At 42.8% G+C, this 17,081-nt stretch overlaps 1 protein-coding gene across 2 annotated transcripts in view; it reads right to left on the bottom strand.

Moving 5' to 3' along the window:
* The window catches only part of LOC129720858 (prostatic acid phosphatase-like), a 58,726-nt gene extending 44,039 nt beyond the window's left edge, over window positions 1-14,687 (bottom strand). The window contains exon 1 of one of the 2 annotated variants that reach the window (XM_055672704.1): window positions 14,557-14,687. The gene's annotated coding sequence lies outside the window, so the exon portion shown is untranslated. Of the gene's footprint in view, window positions 1-14,080; window positions 14,250-14,556 lie in introns of those variants that run through there. The other variant, XM_055672703.1, reaches the window with a different exon arrangement.
* Window positions 14,688-17,081: the final 2,394 nt, after the last annotated feature.

Raw genomic sequence — 17,081 nt, 5'->3', positions numbered from 1 at the left:
AAAGGATCAAACCTTTTATAAAACTTCTTAGATTATTTTGAATCGAAATATCAGGCAAATTTTCAATTTGTTTTTATTTGCCACCTGGATCGTTTTGCACGTGTTGCTCTCTAAATGATTGGGATAATGCTTTATACTCCGTTCACACTACACCGCATATCACCTGATATCAGGCGATTCGTGCTATCGAGGCCATATCACCATCCATTTTACTCGATATCCCATATAATCGAGCTGTCATCGGATATCACCTCGGCTACATGATATCGCGGATATCATGTTCGAAAATTAATAAAAACCAGATTTGCAGACGTTGGCATAACGGCCAAAAGGCATTTGACGCAACCCTACAAATTTCGAAACTCGCGTTGCATGCGAAAAAGAAGAAAGGAAATATTTTTGCTTTTGTCATCCTCACATTTTGACATTGCGAGCCAACTAGCTGACATCTGTATGCAAATTGTTGTCTTGTTTTTGCCTTGACCTGTTTTTGTTTTTTTCTGTTTTCGATTACCAAATCAAGTGTCAAACCATATCATCTGACTGTAGTGTGAACGCTCGAGGTGATATCCGATATCATCTGGCGATATCAGGTGATATTCGGCGTAGTCTGAACAAGGCATTATATATTGCTGGTCAAAAAGATTTACCTGTGCTAAAATGATGTAATATTCAGGCGTCTGAGATTAAACTTTCTTATTTTAGTTGACTATAATGCAAGTCAAGCTATTTTTATTTCTATTTCAAGCAGTAAATTTGGGGTTGACGATTGGCAAATGTACTTACTGGGTAAATAGTTAATTAGAAATTAACGAGAAATGGTCGGCGTGCGACCAGACCAAACCAAGCGCCATTTTTTTGAAAATTGAGTTTTTAACACTAGTGGATGTTAAAATTGATAATCTATATTTCACGATGAAACGAAATCATTTGAACAGTTTATAATGGTATTATAACAAAATTTCTCTGCAGCAGCTTGCAGGAAGCATACGGGGTGAGTAAACTTTGATCCTCGATCGCTCGAAATAATGTTTTTGGCGCTTGGTTCGGTCTGGTCGCACGCCGACCAAATATAGTCCAGCAGGTGGGACACGAACTCACAACTACTAATCTCCGGTCAGAGGCGCTTTCGTTACAGCACCGCAGAACGTAAAACTTGGCCTGGCTAAGTAGCTCTGAGCTGAGATTAAAAATAAAAAATTCATTAAAAAAACCGTTATCAATCAATCTGCTACTTTCAACTATTTGAATATTTATTACATTTTTATTAAGCTCACTCTCAGTTAAAATATTTTATTTTTACAAAAATGTGAACGGAAGCAATAGAAATTTTAATAAGATTCACGAAAAATAAAATAAAATTCAACTCAACCTTGAAACTTTTCATTCAATTTCACTGTAATAATCACAGCACTGTTGCACATTTTATCTATCAAACGACACATGGATGATTGCAGTCCATCATGTGGTTGAACGGGTTGAACATATATCATCATTTCAAATTTGACGCAACATGTTTCACAGTAAAAAAAAAATTAAAATTCTATTCGGGTAATTTGTTTTCAGTTCATACCTTTCTCGCACTGCTGAGGAAATTTCACAGCAAATTAATATGCTATCTTCAATTTTACAGTGCACAAACACTAACTCAAATTTTTCGTAGAAGACACCATCCAAGCAAGTTGGAATATTAAATTTGAAGTTTTCCATTACAAAATCAACACTTTTGTTGGTGAACTTGTTTTTACTACTGTAAACAACCCGTTAATACAAAATATTTCGTCAAAACTTACGTTTCGTACCGGATGTACTTGCGGAGGCGGGCAAATTGTATGAGCCAAAACACAGTTAAAATGAATAACAAAGCTCATACATCAAAGTGTCTACAAAAGCTTGGTTCAAAGGGTTAGATTTAACTCGAGATTTCATTCGAGTTATTTCGCGCCTAATGTCCAATCACTATGTTGCAAACGCACACCTTTATCGAATAAACTTAGTCGATAGTAATCTGTGCGAATGTGGAGGGTACGAAGATATAGATCACATAGTCTTCGTATGCCCTAAGTACCACAGAGCAAGGACCAAGCTTATTGATTCGCTCCGAAAACAGAAAGTGACATTTACAATGCAAGTACGTGATGCGCTTGCTAGCCGCAACCCAGCGCTTGTAATACCTATTTATGACTTTTTAAGAGATATCAAGTATCTAATTTGATTATCTCCTTGCTTCTTCTTCTTATTTTTCCAACACAACCTCCATCAAAAAGTTTCACACTAATTCTGTTCCTTTTTTTTTCTTTTATTGATCTTTTTAGAGACACATGAATCATCGCTTCTTCCTGAGAGACATGATCCACCAAACATAGATATAAGTTTTGATTTCTAAAGATATAAGGAACCATCACACCTTAACGAATAGTATTAAGAATTGATATTTACTCATACAGAGAAGAACTTTATTTATTATTGTTATTGTTAGCCGTAGGTTTAAATGATATGTATTTTTAAATTGTATTTATAAAAGAGAAAAGATGAGAGGGTTTTTATGCCTGTTTGAGGAGGAGCAGTCGGGATACAGGCTCTACTCAAGCTGGCTTTTCCCTACTCCAAAAGATATTCGGCCCCGTTATGCTTTGCGGTTGGGCCTAAATAAATATTAAAGTTTAAAAAAAAAAAAGCTCATACATCAAAACACTATCATTATTGGTGCACCGTTTCAATTGTGAGTAATGAATCATCATTTTACTATTTTTTCAAGTTATAAGCAGAGGATAGGTCACACTAAATTGGATTCATCGAGATAATTTTTCATTAACAAAAATACGAGAAAAAAATAAACAAACAAAGAGAGCAACACTCCAGATATACGTGGAAGTGAGAGAAGTTAACAGCTCACAGCTTTTCCAAATGTGTTCTATTAAGATTTCGTTTTGCTTTTCTTGAGCATGATGTCACTTCTTTTCAATGCTTCCAAAGATACCTGAAGCCATCAGTAACACATTATCAAGTTTATCGTCACCACTAGTTTCAATTGCGAACTGAATTTGCTCGTGCGTCTTGAACTGTCCTACAGATCAGACGTTTTTTCGGTTGCTTGTGGACTGGTCTTTGACTGCCTATAGCTTCAAAGTTCGTGTTTTGTCAGTGTGTCTTTTAAAGATTACCTGGAAGTTAACTTACATCAGTTTTTCTCAAGACTACCTACTTTTGAATTTAACATTTGTTTTAACTTTTTTCGTATCACCTGAAATGGCTGGACGGAAAAAGAAACCTCGCATCGCTGCGGGGAGGAAAAGAGAGGCATCTCTTTCTGACACTTCGAGTGTCTGTAGTGACAATCCTTTTGATATTTTGCCTGAGCACGAAGCTGGTGAAATGGAAGTTATTAATAATGAAACTATACAAAATATAAAATCTTTAAAAAAGGAGAAAGTTCCACCTATTGTGGTAACTATTTCTTCTGAATTTAATATATTCAAAAAGGTACTTTCAACGTTTGTTTCTGACGTTAAAGTTACCTATCAAATTGGCCGTAGAGGTGAATGCCGCTTATTAGCCGAGTCAGTAAAGGGTCGTGATCGTCTTGTTCAGTATTTAACTGATAAGATGTACAATTTTTTTACATATGACACCAAGAACGCCAAGCCGTTCAAGGTTGTCTTGAAAGGTCTCACCAACGATCAAACCGTTGATGAGATCAAACTTACTTTAACAGAATTGATTGGCATAGCCCCTACCCAAGTAATTCTAATGGAACAAAAATCACGAGGCGAAAACAGTCAGAGAACTGTAATTTCCCTTGTTAATTATTTAATTCATTCTAACCGCAATGAGGTTAACAACTTAAATTTTTTTTAAAAAGCACATGCTTTGTATAATGTGCGTGTAAAGTGGGAAATTTATAGGAAGTATGGCGGAGGTGAAAAGCATATCACCCAATGCCGTACTTGCCAACGTTATGGCCATGGTTCCGAATTCTGTAACATGGACCAAAAATGTCTTAATTGTGGAGACTCTTCTCACAAAAAGGACACATGTCCTGTGAAAGAGAGTAAAAATTTTCGCTGTGCGAATTGTAACGGCAACCATATGTCAAATTTTTATCAATGCCCAGTCCGTTTAGCAATTGTTAAGGCAAGGCAGGGTATGGCAGAGCTGAATGCCACCACGGGTCGGTAATTGGCGATTACTGAAGGCCACGGAAGTGCTCACTGCTAGCAAGCAGTCCCGGATCATCAGCGGGAGCTAGCCTATGTCGTGGCGAGATTCAGGCACTGGGCCGCTGAATTCTCGCAAAAGCCACACTGGCCGGAAGCAGCTCCGACGGAGCGAGTAGTTCCGCTCCCACCACCCAAATGCACTATACCGGCCATTGGGACTGATGCCAGTAATGTTCCCAATTACGGCAACTGGTCGCATCACTATAGGATAAGAGTCGGATTTCGTTTTCGTACCATGATTTTGGGCTGGCACCTGCGCCGAGCTCCCTTAGTAATGTCGTGTGATAACGGCTTGAAACGGCGAGATTACAACCGGTGCAGGGGTCTCCGTCCCGTAAAACCTGGCAGGCCTTCCAGTACGTTCCGAGTCCATTGCCGGGTGGGAACCCGGCAGGAGTAGGATCAGATGTCTTTTCCTGACTTGCGCCGGTCGGGGGTGTCATAGTTGCCCATAAGGCGCTATGGCAGCCGCCCCTAGCCATGGCCTCACTGCTCCGGCATAGACTACCTTGGGACCACTTAGGCGACTACTCCATTATGGATAAGGATAGCGGCTGGTAGGGGGACCCAATAAACAAAAATGTTGAACTCAAAAACAAAAGAGACGGGTGCGGAGGGGTTACCAAATCCCTTCGCACGAGGTGGCATCCAGCGGTCTCCGCAGAAGAAGGCGGAGACGGATGCGGCGAAGTCTGGAGGTGGAAAAACGGCGAATCCGTCGGTGTCCACACCAGACATCTCGGTAGACGGTCCCTTGCTAGTCAAGGCCGTCGAAAGGTGTATGGACACGCGGCCAAGAGTGGCGGCGCTGTCTGAACAACTCGATGCCATAATCGAGTTCTTGGCGAACAGGCGAAACATCGCTGGCGACCTGAAGCAGAGCCTCCTCCTGCTTCGGAGCACCATTGATGAAGCCAGAAAGGAGCACGAAGAACTCGTAGCTCGGGTGAAGGCGGCCGAGAAAGCGGCCAGGACCGGGAGGGCGACTGCATCTAAAGAGGTGCAGACAGACGCCCCCTCGTTCGCGTCGGTCTGCTCCACGGGGCAGGTCGCTAAGCGAACGAGGCAGTCCCCGGGGGAAACGGCCCCCGGGAACACCAAGAAACGATTGGTCGTGCTACTCCCACGGGAACACACGCCAACCGGTTCAAGGTCCACCGCGGAAAAGGCACAGGTGGAGGCTACGGGCAACCCTTGGACTACCGTAGAGGGTAGGAAGCGTCGGGAAGGTGCGACGCGACATGATGGCGGAGCGGCCAGAGGACCAAAAAAGGTCAAAAAGGCGCGGAGTAGGGGTGATGCCCTCATACTCAAGACGGATGGGTCGAAGTACTCAGAAGTCTTGAAGAAGATGAGGGGGAAAACCCAGCTCAAGGATCTGGGGGCGGATGTGCGGAGTATCCGCCGATCTCGCACTGGCGAGATGATACTTGAGCTCCGGAAGGACGCCAAGAACAAGGGGGCTACCTACAAAACGGTAGCTGAAAAGGTCCTAGGGAAGGAGGTGCAAGTGCGGGCACTCACCTCAGAAGTGACTCTCCAGCTTAAAAACCTGGACGAAATCACTGAGGGGTGCGACATTGCACAAGCCCTAAAAGCGAAGTGCGGGGTGGAGGTGGCTAAGGAGTCAATCCGCCTCCGCAAAGGTCCGGCGGGGACCCAGATAGCTACCATCCGACTACCGTCGGCGGACGCTAACCTGGCCCTGAAAGAGGGCAAGTTGAAGGTCGGCTGGTCTGTATGTCCTCTGGGCATACTACAGCAACCAGACATTTGCTTCCGGTGCTTTGAGGGCGGACATAAGTCCTGGACCTGCAAGGGGCCCGATAGGAGCCAGCTGTGCAGGCGTTGTGGAGATGCAGGCCATAAAGCAAAGGACTGTGTGGAGTCTCCCATGTGCATGGTATGTTCCGGGAAACGGGACGCCAAACACTTTATGGGGGGCCCCAGGTGCCCAGCCGGTAAGCCGGCTGCGAAACCACGGGCGTAAGGGTGACGCAACTGAACCTGAACCATTGCTTCGCGGCTCAGCAGCTGCTACACCAAGCAGCCACTGAGTCGTTGTCGGACATCGCCGTCATATCGGATCCCTACCGCATCCCTCCCGGAAACGGTAATTGGGTTGCGGATAAGTCCAGTTTGGCGGCCATATGTACGACGAGCAAGTTCCCGGTTCAGGAGGTTGTCTCAACCTCAGAAGAAGGGTACGTAGTTGCTAAGGTAAACGGAGTGTTCTGCAGTTGCTATGCTCCGCCACGTTGGTCTACCGAAAGGTTCACCCAGATGGTCGACCTCCTATCCATGGAGCTAACGGGCCTAACGCCGTTGGTGGTGGCGGGCGACTTCAACGCTTGGGCTGTTGAGTGGGGAAGTCGCTTCACGAACCAGAGGGGCCAGATCCTGTTGGGGGCTTTTGCAAAGCTCAACCTAGATCTGGCCAACGTTGGGAACAAAAGTACATTTAGCAGAAATGGTGCGGAGTCGATCATCGACGTGACGTTCTCCAGCCCAGGACTGGTCAAGAACTGGAGGGTAGACGATGGCTACACTAATAGCGACCACCAGGCGGTCTGTTATAGTGTAGACAACAACGAGAGGCGGCAAGCGACGGGTAGAGCCAACACTCCGACCGTTCGCGGGTGGAAGACATCGCACTTTGATGCCGAGGTATTCGAAGAGGCAATGAGAAGGGAGCGCGAGGGGGGCAGTTGGCTCCGCCCGACTGCTGACCAACTAGTTGCTATGCTATCGCGGGCTGCGACGCCACCATGCCTAGGACTCGCCAACCTAGGAATGGAAAACCACCGGTTTACTGGTGGACGGACGCGATAGCCGACCTTCGCAGTGCGTGCCTCCGTGCAAGACGGAGGATGCAGCGTGCGCGAAACGAAGAAGAGAGGACAGAGCGCCGCGCAGCATTCAGTTCGGCAAGATCGATGCTAAAGAGTGCGATAAAGGCCAGCAAGAGGGCCTGCTTCGATAGGCTATGTGCGAGTGCCAATACAAATCCGTGGGGTGACGCCTACAGGATCGTAATGGCCAAGACTAAAGGCGCGCTGGCGCCTGCAGAGCGATCACCAGCGGTGCTGGAGCGTATCATCGAGGGACTCTTTCCACGCCACGAGCCAAGTCCTTGGCCTCCGGAAGTCGAGTCTCACGTCCGACGTTCCAGTATCTCAGACATAGACCAGAGATGGTCGGCCAACCTGCCGAGCATCCAATCCGTGAGCGACGACAGCCGTGTCGAGGCAGGGGAGGAGGCAAGGGTTACGAATGAGGAACTCATCGTGATCGCCAAATCCCTAAAGGTGAGCAAGGCACCGGGACCGGATGGTATCCCTAACCTGGCGATCAGGCTGGCGATAAAAACGGCCCCCTGGCTGTTCAGGGCAGTCATGCAGAGGTGCCTGGATGACTGTCTCTTTCCGGACAGGTGGAAGCGGCAGAGACTGGTCTTATTGCCGAAGGCTGGGAAACCGCCAGGGGACCCATCGGCATATAGGCCTATCTGCCTGCTGGACACCGCGGGCAAGGTGCTTGAGAGGATCATCCTCAACAGACTGGTGAGGTACACGGAGGGTGTACACGGTCTGGCAAGTAACCAGTTCGGCTTCCGGAAGGGCAGGTCCACGCTGGACGCAATCTCTTCCGTCATCAAGACGGCGGAGGTAGCAATCCAGCGCAAGAGAAGGGGAATACGCTACTGCGCAATCGTCACGCTCGACGTGAAGAATGCGTTCAATAGTGCCAGTTGGGACTCCATAGCGCTCGCGCTCAGGAGCATCCATGTACCGGTGTCGCTGTACAAGATTCTGGAAAATTATTTCCAGAATCGAGTACTTGTTTACGACACGGAGGAGGGTCAGAAGTGCGTCCCAATTACCGCAGGAGTTCCGCAAGGTTTTATCCTGGGCCCGGTGTTGTGGAATGTCATGTATGACGGAGTGTTGAAACTCAAGTTCCCTGTAGGGGTTGTGATCGTCGGCTTTGCAGACGACATAACGCTGGAGGTTTACGGCGAGTCTATCGAGGAGGTCGAGTTGACGGCCGCGTACTGTATACGCAAGGTCGAGGACTGGATGCGCTCCAGGAAACTGGAGCTCGCGCATCGTAAGACGGAGGTCACGGTTGTGAACAACCGTAAATCGGAGCAACAGGCGGTGGTCAGAGTCGGAGACTGCACCATCACCTCGAAGCGATCCCTGAAGCTCTTGGGGGTTATGGTGGACGACAAGCTCACGTTCGGGAGTCACGTCGACTATGCCTGTAAGAGGGCCTCATCGGCTATTGCAGCACTATCTCGTATGATGTCCAATAGCTCAGCGGTTTATGGCAGCAAGCGAAGACTTCTTGCCAGCGTGGTTTCGTCCATACTTAGGTATGGTGGGCCAGTGTGGTCCAGAGCGCTAGGTACTAACAGTTACCGTGGTAAACTGGAAAGTACCTACAGGCTCATGTGCCTGAGAGTTGCGAGTGCGTATCGTACGGTGTCATACGATGCAATCTGTGTCTTGTCCGGCATGATGCCTATCAGCATCGCCATCAAGGAGGACAGAGAGTGTTTCGACCAACGTGACACAAGGGGCATGCGAGGTACCAGAAGGTCATTCTCGATGCTCCGCTGGCAGCGGGAATGGTCCAACTCCACAAAGGGCAGATGGACGCACCGACTCATACCGGAGATATCCGGCTGGGTCGGGAGACGACATGGTGAAGTGAACTTCCACCTGACACAAATCCTGTCAGGCCATGGTTGTTTCAGGCAATATCTGCACAGGTTCGGACACGCGGTGTCCCCCATGTGTCCCGAGTGCGTGGAGGAGGAGGAGACTGCTAAGCATGTCTTCTTCGTATGCCCCCGTTTCGCAAGAGCGAGGAGCAACATGATGGCTGTGAGCGGGCCTGGCACTACTCCGGACAATCTAGTCCGGAGGATGTGCGACGACCCGGACATCTGGAACGCGGTCTGTGCGGCCGCCTCTCAGATTGTTCTGGAGCTGCAACGTGTGTGGCGGGTCAACCACCAACACGCCAGTGGTAGCTAATTACCAGTCTCCAGGTAGTTAGCTAGGAGGTTATAAGAGTAAAGAGGGTGCATCACGCACAAAAGCCACTCCCCGACGTAATACTTAACCGTCGTTCCGAGAAGACCAGGGCTGGAGACTGGAGGGGTTTTAGTGGGTCGGGACAGGGATCAGTAGGTGTCTGGGCGAGTGTAACTACCCCAGCATCTCTCCCCTAGTCTCATCCCCACACCCTGAGTTCTCTTCTCAGGTGTCTGTTTGCAGATTTCCCCGCCACCTTTAAAAAAAAAAAAAAAAAGGCAAGGCAGGGTAAACAAAATTCAATTTCCCAATTAAAACCAACTTCAAAACAAAATTCTCCAAGCGTACCAGTGACGCATAGTTTACCTACTCCTTTGCATACCCGTTTAACTTATGCACAGGTTACAGGTAGTTCGAACATTATACCGCCTAGTGTTGGTAGTTCGAAAATGACCGTTAATATGGGTAAGCAAAACACGCTAGAAAATAATTGTACACCTATCACTCCAGCTAATATTGCTGCCGAAAATATTTTTTCTAATGTCAACTGCCTGGGGCCTATTACGGCAGGTAAACTTTCTTTTTTGCAACAGGCAATGTTCGATCTTATGAACGCCATGTTGCAGGCAAAATCAATGTTTGAAGCCATTCGTTTAGCAATTGTTAAGGCAAGGCAGGGTAAACAAAATTCAATTTCTCAATTAAAACCAACTTCAAAACAAAATTCTCCAAGCGTACCAGTGACGCATAGTTTACCTACTCCTTTGCATACCCGTTTAACTTATGCACAGGTTACAGGTAGTTCGAACATTATACCGCCTAGTGTTGGTAGTTCGAAAATGACCGTTAATATGGGTAAGCAAAACACGCTAGAAAATAATTGAACACCTATCACTCCAGCTAATATTGCTGCCGAAAATATTTTTTCTAATGTCAACTGCCTGGGGCCTATTACGGCAGGTAAACTTTCTTTTTTGCAACAGGCAATGTTCGATCTTATGAACGCCATGTTGCAGGCAAAATCAATGTTTGAAGCCATTCAAATAGGCACAAATTTTACTATTAAAATTGTTTCTAATTTAAAATTTAGCAATGATTTTAAATAAAACAATTAAAATATTAAATTGGAATGCTCGCTCATTGAAGGCCAATGAGAATGAGCTTTTTAATTTTTTAACAGTAAATAATGTGCATATTGCAATTATTACTGAAACATTTTTGAAACCTAACATAAAATTAAAATATGATTCCAATTACGTGGTTCATAGATATGATAGGATTCAGGGTTCCGGCGGTGGAGTTGCAATTGTTATTCATCGCCGAATCAAACATCGTGCTCTTCCCCATCTTGAGACGAAAGTTATTGAAACTTTGGGAACTGAAGTTCAAACTGAACTTGGGATTTTATTTATTGCCGCAGCATATTTACCATTTCAATGCACACGCGAGCTCAGGAATTATTTTAAAGGTGATTTACAAAAACTCACCAGAAATCGTTCGAAATTTTTCATAATCGGCGATTTTAACGCTAAACATCGTTCATGGAATAATTCTCAAAGTAATTCCAATGGCAAAATTCAATTCAATAATTGTTCTTCAGGATACTATTCTATTTTGTCTCCGAATAGTCCTACATGCTTTTCTTCTGTAAGAAACCCTTCAACAATTGATTTGGTGCTAACAGATCAAAGTCATGTATGTAGTGATTTGATCACACATGCTGACTTTGATTCTGACCATCTTCCAATAACTTTTTCTTTATCACATGAATCAGTTTTAAACCCTATGAGCTCTGTTTTTAATTATAACAAGGCTAATTGGGAAAGATACAAAACTCATATTGAGAGAAATTTCAATAATGAGCTTGATTTGCAAAACGAAGTGAATATTGATTCCGCTTTGGAAGCATTAAAATGTGCAATTGTTGATGCCAGGAATTATTCTGTTCCAAAGGCTCAAGTGAAATTTGATTCATCAATAATTGACGAAAATCTTCAACTTCTAATTCGTTTGAAAAATGTCCGCAGACGTCAATATCAACGTTCTCGTGACCCTGTTTTTAAAACTATTTATAAAGATTTACAGAAAGAGATTAAACATAGATTTACTCTTCTAAGAAATCAAAATTTTGAGACTAAAGTTGAAGAATTGAAACCATATTCAAAACCATTTTGGAAGCTGTCGAAGATTCTTAAGAAACCTTCAAAGCCTATTTCAGTTTTAAAAGATGGTGAACGTTTTCTTGTATCCAATGAACAAAAGGCTCAAAGACTTGCTCAGCAGTTTGAGAGTGTTCATAACTCAAATTTGAATTTTGTGAGTCCAATTGAAAACGAAGTCACACGTCAATTTGATTTAATTTCTTCCCAGAATTTTTTACCTGCAGAAATAATTGAAACTAACTTGAATGAGATTAAATCAATTATTAAAAATTTCAAAAATATGAAAGCACCTGGTGACGATGGAATCTTTAATATACTAATCAAACATCTCCCTGAGAGCACAATGGAATTTTTAGTGAAAATTTTCAATTGCTGCTTCAAAATTGCATATTTTCCCAAATTATGGAAAAATGCAAAAATTTCTCCCATTTTAAAACCGGATAAGAACCCAGCTGAAGTTTCAAGTTATCGACCAATCAGTTTGCTTTCTTCAATAAGTAAACTGTTTGAGAGAATTATTCTTAACAGAATGATGTCACACATCAACGAAAATTCAATTTTTGCAAATGAACAGTTCGGATTTCGCCATGGGCATTCCACAACTCATCGATTGCTCAGAGTTACTAATATGATACGAGCTAACAAATCTGAAGGTTATTCCACTGGAGCTGCTCTTTTAGACATAGAAAAAGCATTCGACAGTGTTTGGCATAAAGGTTTGATTGCGAAATTGCAAACTTTTAATTTTCCAATTTTCCTAATCAAAATTTTAAAAAATTATCTTACTGATCGAACTCTGCAGGTTGTCTATCAGAATTCAAAATCTGATAGATTTCCTGTCAGAGCAGGTGTACCTCAAGGTTCAGTCTTGGGTCCAGTCCTGTACAACATATTCACTTCAGATCTTCCTGATTTGCCTCCAGGATGCACAAATTCATTGTTCTGCGATGACACAAGCATTTCCGTAAAAGGAAAAAATCTTCGTGTCATAGGCAGTCGATTGCAGAAAAGTTTAGATATTTTTTCTTCCTACTTGCAAAAGTGGAAAATCTCTCCCAATGCTTCTAAAACTCAAATGATAATTTTTCCGCATAAGCCTAGGGCTTCTTTCCTCAAGCCAAACAATAATCACGTTGTCAAGATGAATGGGGTTATTTTAAGTTGGTCCGACAAGGTTAAGTACTTGGGACTAATTTATGATAAAAACTTATTTTCAAAGAGCACATTGAGAGTATACAAGCCAAGTGCATCAAATATACGAGATGTTTATATCCTCTTATTAACAGGAATTCTAAACTTTGTTTAAAGAACAAACTTTTGATTTACAAACAAATTTTTAGACCAGCAATGCTTTATGCTGTACCGATCTGGTCAAGTTGCTGTTCAACAAGAAAGAAAACGCTCCAAAGGATTCAGAATAAAATTCTGAGAATGATTTTGAAGCGTCCTCCTTGGTTTGGTACATTCGAATTACATAGACTTACTGGTGTTGAACCATTAGAAGCTATGTCAAATGAAATTATTAACAATTTTCGACAAAAATCGTTGCAATCCTCAATTGCTACGATAAGCTCTCTATATAGCCAATAAGTTAGCAATTAAGTTAGTTGTAAGTTTACTTCCCCTTTTCTGACAAGTAGGTTTAAATCCCTACGAATGATAAGTCCTAATTGCGAAAGCAAACAAATCCTAACAATTAAAATTACAAATTTCTAACAGTGTTGAGAAGTCACCATTTGTGATTGGACACACATACTCATTATTTACTAATATTTATCATAAATACTTAAGCTACTAACAAATCCCCCCTTAAAAAAAAAAAACTGAATTTGCTCTGGAGTGCAGTAAAAAAACCTAATTGTGTGAACCTTACTTCTGTAAGCACCGGCAGGTGTGGGACTCACCGACACTACGAACACGGGCGAACAAATCTTATCACAAAAAAAACCTCTAATCAGCATCAGACCGATTCAATAACTAAACGTACGTGGCCAGTCAGCTATAAAATTGCACATATATCCAATGCACACACTGCCATCATGCCGTGCCATTCGCGTCTATGTGGGTACATCGAAAACGTGCTCCAATCGCTTACACCACAAGTTCCGAAAATAATCCGTAATCGGATCGAGACGATCTACGCAAACTGAAGTTTCGTTCGGTCTGATAGCTGTTGCACCAACAAGAAAATAGTTTGCAAAAGCAACAAAAAAGTGCAGTTAAATCTATTTTAACAGCCACGCGTCGAAGTTGGTCTATCCGGTTCCCCAGACTCTCGTCTGGGTCACAGATACCGGTTGGTGGCGCGGGAGGTAAACCTGCTGAATGGTTAAGGTCAGTGTTGTGGCCGGAAACTATAATTATTGGACTGTGCTGTTTAACATTTTTTTCGATGGTTTTTAAATAAGTCTACCTAATTAAAACTTATACGCCTCGAAAATCGGAAAATTGATTTTAATTCCATGCCCGAATTTAATACCGTACGAAACCAACCAAAGCCAAACGTTCTGTTCCACGATCATCAATTGCATGTTGAGTGTTCCGTTTCGGCGAAAAGAAAGAGAAAGTGACCTTGTTTTGGCCACAGATTCACGGTATTCCGTTCGACGTACACCTCGTTTCGCATTTGACTGTACCAACATACACGTCTCACCTGGTAGAAACTGACGATGTGTAAATCCGTATCTTAACTTATCTCACTCGATGCCACAGCCATGTTTCGTCGATGTGATTTCGAGAATTTGCGAGCAATAAACTACTAAAAGCAAGTCAACAGCAGCGGCACAGACGCACAAGCATGCGGTTACTTAACGCCAGCTGAGCAGCTAAGCGACTAACTCAGCCTAGGTACATACAATAGGCATGGGCTCCGAAAGTTCTCCGAACCGCTAGCGTAGAGGCGCGTGTACACTGTTTGTATTGGATTCAACGTGCTCAAATTTGAACGACGCTGGAAAGCTGCCAGTGGCAATGATCTCTATAAGTCATTCGGATTTATTGCTGATATAATTGCTTTTAGCATTTTACTGTATAAACTTATTCAATATTGTATTCGAATAACTCATTTCCGTCAAATTCATATCTGTGTTTGGTATAGCACATCGAAGAGTTAAATATGAGTACACTCACCTTACCGGCCAATGCCAGAGAATGTATTGTTTGTGGCTCAATTTTTTTTCGCTTGAAAGAAAAACTACAGCAACACGGCGATTTGTACTCACGAGAATCGCTAACAATTGCCGTGCAGCTTCGAAGTTAACTCACACTGTCAGGTGGATTGAAACTTCAGTAGCTTTTTTCTCAGTTAGACTGATCCAGAAGATGCCCTTCAATAGGTAAATTATGCCGTATTGTGTTATCTATTAAGTACTTTGATACGATAAAGTAGCAAACAAGAAGTGATTTCAATTTCACTTGCTACTAGACTGTCGTAAACTACCACCGGAAGGTGAATTCAACATCTTTCAACTGGTTGGTCATATCTACTAGCCGGGCGTTCAGATCAACATTTTGAATTGCCAGACCATGCTGTTATCGTGGAAATTGTACTGTTTGATGCCTTATTTGAAGGCTCATACAACGGGCTGTATGTACCTGCTGTAAAAAAGATAAGTGATTAAATGTTGACCCTGCTCTGATAAACGTCGATAACGAGTAACAGCTAAGGCAGCCAGTGATGCTCTGAGGCAGCATATAAAAGTTTATGGAACAATTGTAAGCACAACAAACTATTTTATGTCAAGATATGATGATATAATTCTTGGTGCGTTAGAGTCACCATGAGCGGGAAAGGGTTAAAAGAGGAAAAATGTTATTATAATTACTGCTCAATACCAAAGCGACCTTAATAAATTCAAATGAGATACAAATAGTTCAAGTTTATATAACCTATATTATTGGAGTGTGCAGCACACTTGAAGTTGGTGTTTTTTTTTACATTTCTGACTTAAAAAAAGTTGTTCTGATTTTGCAGTATTTAGCTTTGGAAAGGATGCTTTGCAGGTAATTATGACGAAACTCTTGTTCAAATACTGTGCATGCAGTTTTCATCATAACTCTACGTAGTTAGACTTTATACAAATATACAATCACTTTGATTTTATCCTCGCGAATTCTACCGAAAAAGTCACTATTTGAGACAACAAATTAAAATTTAAGTATCCATGCCATAAAAAGCTATGGATGAATAATCAGATGATAAAATCTTCTCCCCGATCGTCTGTTAAGAGATTGATTTTATTACTAAGACATTTGTTAAACAAAAACAGAAAGTCTTGAAAATGTTAAAAACTGCAAATAATTCATTTTTTCTAACACCTCTTTTTTTAACGAGTACAGCTAGTTGACCTATTAACGGTAATTAAATTTCGAAAAATCTTAGTCGCAAAAGTCGTAATGAATTTTTCCGATTTTCTCACCCCGAAATTAAGCGAATTTGCAGAATTGAGTTTGCTTTGAAATTTGCTCAGCAATTAGAAAAAATAGACGAATTTCACTATAAAAGAGTAGGAAACCGGAAAAGAACCGAAGTAAACCATGAACGCGAACGGACGAGATTTTTTTTCCTGCGTCACATTTTTTCGTTAAATATTTTTCAGTTGATTGTTTTCGGGTAAAATAGTGTTACAAAAAACCAACGGCATTGGTTGATTGTCTAGTTTGTTGGAGTTGATTTTCACCAAAAGCCTCCAACATTCCATACCTAACTATGAGAAAACAGCCGATGTTAGGCAAAATAAAGGTCGGTGCATGGAGATCGAGCTAAGAAGTGGTGCCTTTGGACACTTGTGAAGCAAACATCTGAACCTGAGGCAGCAACTTCTAAAGCCCTTCTCAAAAGATCTTGAAGTCGCCCCAAGGAGAAGGTACCGCAACAGGAACCAAGGATACTGAGTGTACAACAGTTTTTTTCTACAACTACCTATATCCAGGCTGAGTGATGCTCGACAGACGGATATGATCTATTAGGGTCGCACAGAAAGGGATGAATGAAAAGGATCTGGATCGCTTTAGAACTGGTAAGAGCGTTCTTTTTTTAGTTTAATTTTTTACTATAATTATGTTTAATATGAATGCATTGCGGACGCCGGATTCCTGCAGATCTGTATCGCGTAGTTTGTAGAATTTATCAATACCGACACTCAGAAGGCTAAATGACAAATTAAAAAATTTTCCCTAGACTTCCGAGTTCCGCAAATAAAGCTTAGTCGACCATGATTATCAGTTTAGTAGTGCATGCAACGGATTCAGATTCATAATACAGTTCGAGATTGTACATCCGCGCGCGTTACTAAAACAAATTTTCGTTCACATAGTATACAACGACAAATCCTTAAATTATCTTACCTAATCTTACTAAAACAAACATCGGTTTCGATCGCGCAACAGGCTTTTTTTTTTCTCTCTGTATGCCTGAAGGCACTGGGTACTGAAATGCCACTGCGACATTCTTGCTGATTGTCTTTTGTGGCGGGCCCCGATTGCTGTGCACAGGTTACGGATTGTTCGTACTCATTGATGGAGTAGAACTGTTTTGTTGTAAATCTGTACCCCAATTAGGTACAACATAGTTGATGAAACTAATGACCTGCTTGGGATTGGAGCTCCATGCTTGGTATGGAGTTAAAAGGTAACTTCCTAAGAAGTTGTACCTA

Source organism: Wyeomyia smithii, chromosome 2 (genome assembly GCF_029784165.1).
Source record: "Wyeomyia smithii strain HCP4-BCI-WySm-NY-G18 chromosome 2, ASM2978416v1, whole genome shotgun sequence".
In the NCBI taxonomy this organism is placed as follows: domain Eukaryota; kingdom Metazoa; phylum Arthropoda; class Insecta; order Diptera; family Culicidae; genus Wyeomyia; species Wyeomyia smithii.
This window is presented reverse-complemented; position numbering and strand designations above follow the sequence as displayed.